The sequence below is a fragment of the Lactuca virosa genome, chromosome 5, assembly GCF_052849685.1.
Source record: "Lactuca virosa cultivar CGN04683 chromosome 5, Lactuca_virosa_CGN04683_v6, whole genome shotgun sequence".
Classification (NCBI taxonomy): Eukaryota; Viridiplantae; Streptophyta; class Magnoliopsida; order Asterales; family Asteraceae; genus Lactuca; species Lactuca virosa.
The window spans coordinates 264,183,752-264,190,503 of NC_136430.1; the positions used below are offsets into that span (position 1 = coordinate 264,183,752).

Sequence of the window (6,752 nt, forward strand, 5' to 3'; positions counted from 1 at the left end):
GGCTGATTGGAGGGATTCCAGAAGACGAATTCTAGCAGAGGAGAAGTTCCGGAAAAAGGTTTTCAACACCAAGGGAGTAGAGGTTCATAATTTAGTTTACTTATTTGATACTTATGAACATGTTTGCCTATTTAGTTTGTGTTTGTTTGTTAGTTGCTATTATGAGCAGTTGAATCTAGCTACTCTTGTATAGCTAGATGAAACTTCTAACTTATGAATAGTTTAATTTACATGGATTTATTTAGTTGGTGAATTGCTTGTGTTTGATTTATCGTTACCTAGCATGCTTATGTTTGTTTCTTTAGTTGCTTAAATTCATGTTCTGTGTAGCTTAGTGACCATTATCTGCATGAACTTGTTTACCTAGTGATTTAGTGAATATTAAATTGCTAGAGCTAAGATTGACCAATCTTAGTTAGTAATTAGAGTAAATAAATTTAGCTGTGCTAGAGAACGTAGATTATGACCATAATTGCGTTTGCATAATAAATCTTACATAACATATTCATAATCATAATTGGTTCTGTGTTTAATTGTGTGTGACCATACATAGTTTTACATGAATTAATTAATTATTAGTAAAGTTAGACTTAAATTACTAATATAATAATAACCAACTTGATAATCCATAAATATTGGCTAGCCATAAGGACGAAGTGGATTCGAACTAGACATGAGTGTTTTTAGTTAATTGATTGAATTCTGTGATTTAAGTTCGTCTGGTCTTGCAAAATCAAATAAAACCCCATCTTTGCTCTCTGGTCTTGCAAAATCAGATAAAACCCCATCTTTGCTCTAAAATTAGGTTAATTTAGTAGTAGATAAATAAATTAGTTAACACTGTTCCCTGTGATCGACACCCAACTTACCCAACTATTCTATAATTCGACTAGGTACACTGCCTAGGTGCATTTTAGTTAGTTAAGGTAGTTAGGTTATAAATTATAAAATTAGTGGGTACTATTGTGCACATCAACCGCACAGACACTTCTCAGTCTCTCTTGACTTTGAAGGAAGAGATTCGTGCCCGGGATCATCAGTTTCATGTCTCAATAGACATCACTTACATCCCACAAATATTTTGATTTATTTCTTTATCATTGGCACGCTCTTGCACGAAGGTCTTTATGATTTTCCAAATTCTTGTTCGTGGTACTCATGGCAATTTTAAGAGTTATGCTTTTGATTTTAACAGATATGGTGGTTTCCTTTATTATGAAGTAGAGACAGTTGATTACAACAACGCCAAAGGATGTATCTAATTTATGGTGGTGTTAATTTTTTTTAATAAAAATCAAATAAGGGTGAGTCAGCATGAAGATTTGAATAGGAGATAAGGTCAAAAAGGCGCGTGAATTTGAAACGGCACCGGATATCACGCCTGCTGGCGATACCAAGCTGTCAAATCCCGCTTTTTATGGCGACGTTTCAGAGATAAAATCATCATCACATCGAATTTTTCTCTCTCCTAGAGATGGTATAAAAGATTTTCTCACACCTCTTGGACTCCTTTACCAGTTCTTCTTTCTCTCTCACAAACACATCGACGATATTCCACTGTTCATCTTCTTCTTCCCACCTGCAACAATGGCTGATTCTTCATCGGTTTTTGATCAATCCGCTCAGTCCACTCTTCTGACCATCAAACCTAATCAGAATCTGGTCATCGAACTCAACCCCTTTATATATGATTCGTATATGCTTCATGTAGTCGAATGTCTCAAGTATTCACCACTGGTGGGCGCTCTCACACAGGTGGAAAGTGTTCCAATGTCGATGCTCTCTGCTGTCTAATCCTCTGCCGTTTATGATAAAGCCAAGGAGCGTATATTCTTCGAAATCGTCAATCAAAAGTCCTCAATTTCAAAGGCTAGGTTTTCTTCATTACAACGCCTTCCTGCTGCTGAATCAATGGTTAACCCAGATTCCATCACTACCACTCAACTGTATTCAATGCTCTATGATATGGGGTAAACGGAGCTTCTCACAACAATCACCAAGTTCAAGAAGTCTTTTCTTCCTCCTCAATGGAACGGACTATTAACGATCCTCTCCAAGGGCTTATCAGAGAGGGTTGCTGGTTCAGACGGTACAAGCAGGGCTTTTATGACCATTCTATATGGTCTGTATCATGGGATTGATTTGGACTATGGCTCAAGTATATAGGCTCAACTTGTTCAGAGTATAAGCTCTTCTTCGAGGTACTCTGAAATTTCTTGTGCACGGTTTTGGACTATCGTCACTCATTGGGCGATGGAAAAGTTTACTGTTCCCACTATGGCGGATTCCCTCATGTCTTCGATTGCTACATTTCATACGACGAGGATCCTTGTCCCAAATAACTCCAAGTTTATCTTTATTGGGTCAATTCCAGAATCTATGTATCGCTATGTATCCAGTGCGAGTCGTGTCATGGCAGATTACAGAAAGCTTTCTCCCTCGGGTCCACGACCGCTTACTCCCGAGATGCAAAGCTCGTTGGACGCTGCATACAAGCCTGCAAAGCGAGGAAAGAAGTCTGATAATAAAGGGGACACGGCTGGTCAATCATCCAAAGCTTCTACTCCTAAGAAACGCAAGTTAGAGCGAGCCGAGTCTACTGCTCCAAAGAAACGCAGGACCAAAAAGCAGGCTCGTAGACTGAAGTCTCCTTCCCCATCCTCTAGTGACTCTGAGTATGTTCCTTCTGATGGCTAGCGTGATCCTGAGTCCAATGACGACGAAGCTACTGAAACCGACAGTCCACGTAGAAGTAATTCGCCTCCACCCTCACCTACCAATGATAGTAACCGAAACTCGCCTCCTCGTTCTGTTCCACTTTCGGTTCCTATTACTATCGCTCCCTGTCCTCCACCTGTCTCCTCTACAACTGCAACCTCTATCCCAATTCAAACCCCCCTTTTCACTACCGTCACTACCACTGTCACTCATCCAACCGAACCTATTGTTCGTGTCAACGTATCTGATACGGGGGCAAGTACATTCGGTTCTGATCCTCCTGCTACATCAGCACCTTTATCCCCACCTAGATAACATGATTCTGACCCTGTTCTTGGCGGTGAAGAATTGGAGTTTGATTCCACTTATTTCAGTCCTTATTGCGTACAGAGTGATGAAGATGATGAAGCCCCTCTTACCAAAAAGGATCTCAAGACTGTGACCGACAAACTTGATCGCTTGCTCTCTTCATCTTCTGCCAATGCATCTTCAGAGGCAGCTCTCAAAGCATTGTTCTCATCGGTTGTGAAAGAACATGAAACCTCCATCTCCAGAGCTGCTAAAGCGATTGAAGCTTCCACCTTAACCTGTCAAAAAGCTTCACCTGCAGTTGAAGCTTCCACCAAGGAATGCAAGCAAGCGACCGCAAATGTCGAAAAACTAATTTTAGAGGCACGGATATTTCTCGATTCCCTCCAAGCCGCTGCAAAGAAGAATTCGGAAACAGTGAACGCTTCGGTTGATCATCTTACGCTTTCACTGGCCGCCGAAAAGACACATCTCGAGGAAGCTCGCAAATCCATTTAGGCTGCTAATCAAGAGCTTCATACTAAGATTGATGGTCGGCTGACTCAACTTGAAGTCGAGCTTGCTGTTGAAAATAAAGTTATGGATGAGCTGGATAAGCGAACTTCTCAGCTTAAAATTCAGAATCTCAAGCTCAAGTCTCCAACCAAAGAGATTGAAGAATTGAAATCCGAGCGAGAGATAATTAAGAGTTCGGTCGGTGATGTGCATTCCATCCTACTGCATCTCCTGGAAGCCCATGACTTCATCCTTACTATCTCTATCCGACGCCACTTGGCTGAAAAGTTGAGACCTGCTTTGGACGTGTTGAGCATGATTGAAGGTGTTCCGGAGTCTGGTGTCCCTCCGAAACAAGGGGAGATAAGGTTACTCAGGACAAAGGCCAACCTAATCCACCTCCCAAACCGAAAGTCACTACTGATGATGTGGATGAAAGTGATGATGACATTGATACAGGAGATGGATTCCGAGGGTTGCATAAAATGAGCATTGTTCGAAAGAAGTGGGTGAGTGTTTATGAAGATTGTGAGTATTTAGAGTACGGGGAGGTCCTTTAGGAAAAATTTAGACACAAATGCATGCGTTGAGGTCTTGACATAATGGCTGAATTGGAATTGGATTGTTCTATGTGATGCTAGTGATGAAGGTTTAAGTTAAATAAGTAGATTTGCTTGAGGGCAAGCAAAGCCTAAGTGTAGGGTATTTTGATATTGCCATATTTATAAATATTTTTAGGCAATATTGATCTACATTTTTATTAATATTTTGGTTATTTGCATAGAATTGTGGTACTTATAAGGATAAAATGTTATTTGCAGCCAAAATAAAGCATTTTCGAAGAGAGGGACCAAAAGTGACAATATATGGAACATTGGAGTCTTGGAATACAAAAGATGAAGAAATTTACGGATTTACCCGAAGTCACGACGTGATATAAAAGACCACGACATGGTCTCGATCTTTCCAGAAGATAAGTACGCGAAGAAAGAGTCCTTGGCGAATACGGATGACTTACGGATCACGTCGTGAATCGCTTGTCACGACGTGGCATGTGAAAATTCAGATATTATAAATACTCTTGGCCATTACGACTTGAGGAACTTTTGGCTGATTGGAGGGATTCCAGAAGACGAATTCTAGCAGAGGAGAAGTTCCGGAAAAAGGTTTTCAACACCAAGGGAGTAGAGGTTCATAATTTAGTTTACTTATTTGATACTTATGAACATGTTTGCCTATTTAGTTTGTGTTTGTTTGTTAGTTGCCATTATCTGCATGAACTTGTTTACCTAGTGATTTAGTGAATATTAAATTGCTAGAGCTAAGATTGACCAATCTTAGTTAGTAATTAGAGTAAATAAATTTAGCTGTGCTAGAGAACGTAGATTATGACCATAATTACGGTTGCATAATAAATCTTACATAGCATATTCATAATCATAATAGGTTCTGTGTTTAATTGTTTGTGACCATACATAGTTTTACATGAATTAATTAATTATTAGTAAAGTTAGACTTAAATTACTAATATAATAATAACCAACTTGATAATCCATAATTATTAGCTAGCCATAAGGACGAAATGGATTCGAACTAGACAGAAGTGTTTTTAGTTAATTGATTGAATTCTGTGATTCAAGTTCGTCTGATCTTGCAAAATCAGATAAAACCCCATCTTTGCTCTAAAATTAGGTTAATTTAGTAGTAGATAAATAAATTAGTTAACACCGTTCCCTGTGATCGACACCCAACTTACCCAACTATTCTATAATTCGACTAGGTACACTGCCTAGGTGCATTTTAGTTAGTTAAGGTAGTTAGGTTATAAATTATAAAATTAGTGGGTACTATTGTGCACATCAAGTTTTTGGCGCCGTTGCCGGGGAACGGCTTAGTTAATTATTTGTTTGTTTGCTTTAAATTGATCGATCCTTTTTGTGGGGTAAAACCTGCAAAAAGTTACTTTTGCAGTTTAGTTTTTTTTAGTCAGTACTAGGATCACGTCGTGAACCTTAAGTTCACGTCGTGAGTTTCGTTTTTTTTGTTTTTCTGCGTTTTTTTTTCTGTTAGTTTTTCTGCGACAACACGAGGTGGTAACTTTTACCACGTCGTGGTGGACTGTCAGTAGGGAATTTTTTTTACTTTTTTGTTCAGTTTTACGTTTTTATTTTGATTGTTTTGCAGGAGTTCATGACTAGAGGATCCAACACACCTTTGGTGCCACCGCGTGAACATCCGGAGTCTACGTTGCACAAAAACGATAATAAGAAGTCGCCTTTACAAGAACTGAAATCAGCCTTTTCAAGGAAGCCAGGAAAGAAAACGGGAGAATCGAGTTCAGCCTCAAAGAGCAAGTTTGAAGTCATCGATCAATTTCCTAATCCACACGAGACCGAGTACGAATCAGAAACAGAATTTGGACTTTATACAAGTGAACCCGAGAACGAGCCGGAGAACGAAATGGCGAACATTGATGAGATGGCCATGGGGGATTACAAGAAGTGCATTCGAGATGATGTGGGGCCGAGTTTAGTACATCCTATGATTCCTGCCAATGCCACATTCGAGTTAAAGGGACATATCCTTACTGCACTCAAGGATATCACATTCTATGGGAAGGATCATGAGGATGCTTTCAAGCATTTAGACGAGGTCAATGATATTGCGGATTATTTTAATACTCCTAATATCCCAAGGGAGACAGCTTTGTTAAGGATGTTACCAGTCACTTTCAAAGTTGCTGCAAAAGACTGGTTGAAGGCTCTTCCATCTAGTACAATCACCACATGGGCCCAATTGCATGAGAAATTTCTAGATCAGTTTTGCCCACCCACCAAAATCTCTCAACTCAAGAAGGCGATTGCCAACTTTGAGCAAAATCTGGGGGAGTCATTATACGAGGCATGGGAGCGCTACAAGGGGTTGTTAAGGAATTGTCCTCAACATGACCTAAATATTCAGCAAGAAATGTCGATATTCTATGATGCGGTGAATGTCATGACTAGACAACTCCTTGATTCACAAGGACCACTAACAAAGAAGAACCCAAATCAGGCCAAGGAGCTGATTGAAGAATTTTGAAAGCACTCTCGTGAGTATCAAAACCCAGGGCGTGATGGAATAAAAGGCAGTGGAGGTGCACAAACTGAAGAGATGGTTGTTGTGATGGCAATGCTTAGCACTATGGATAGGAGATTGACCCAAATGGACCAATCAATTCATGCAATTCG

At 39.8% G+C, this 6,752-nt stretch overlaps 1 non-coding gene across 1 annotated transcript; it reads right to left on the reverse strand.

Annotated features, from left to right (window-relative positions):
- Positions 1–6,366: 6,366 nt before the first annotated feature.
- LOC145117911 (small nucleolar RNA R71) lies at positions 6,367–6,473 on the reverse strand. The gene has a single exon (XR_013712903.1). It is a non-coding gene; the product is annotated as a small nucleolar RNA R71 (small nucleolar RNA).
- Positions 6,474–6,752: the final 279 nt, after the last annotated feature.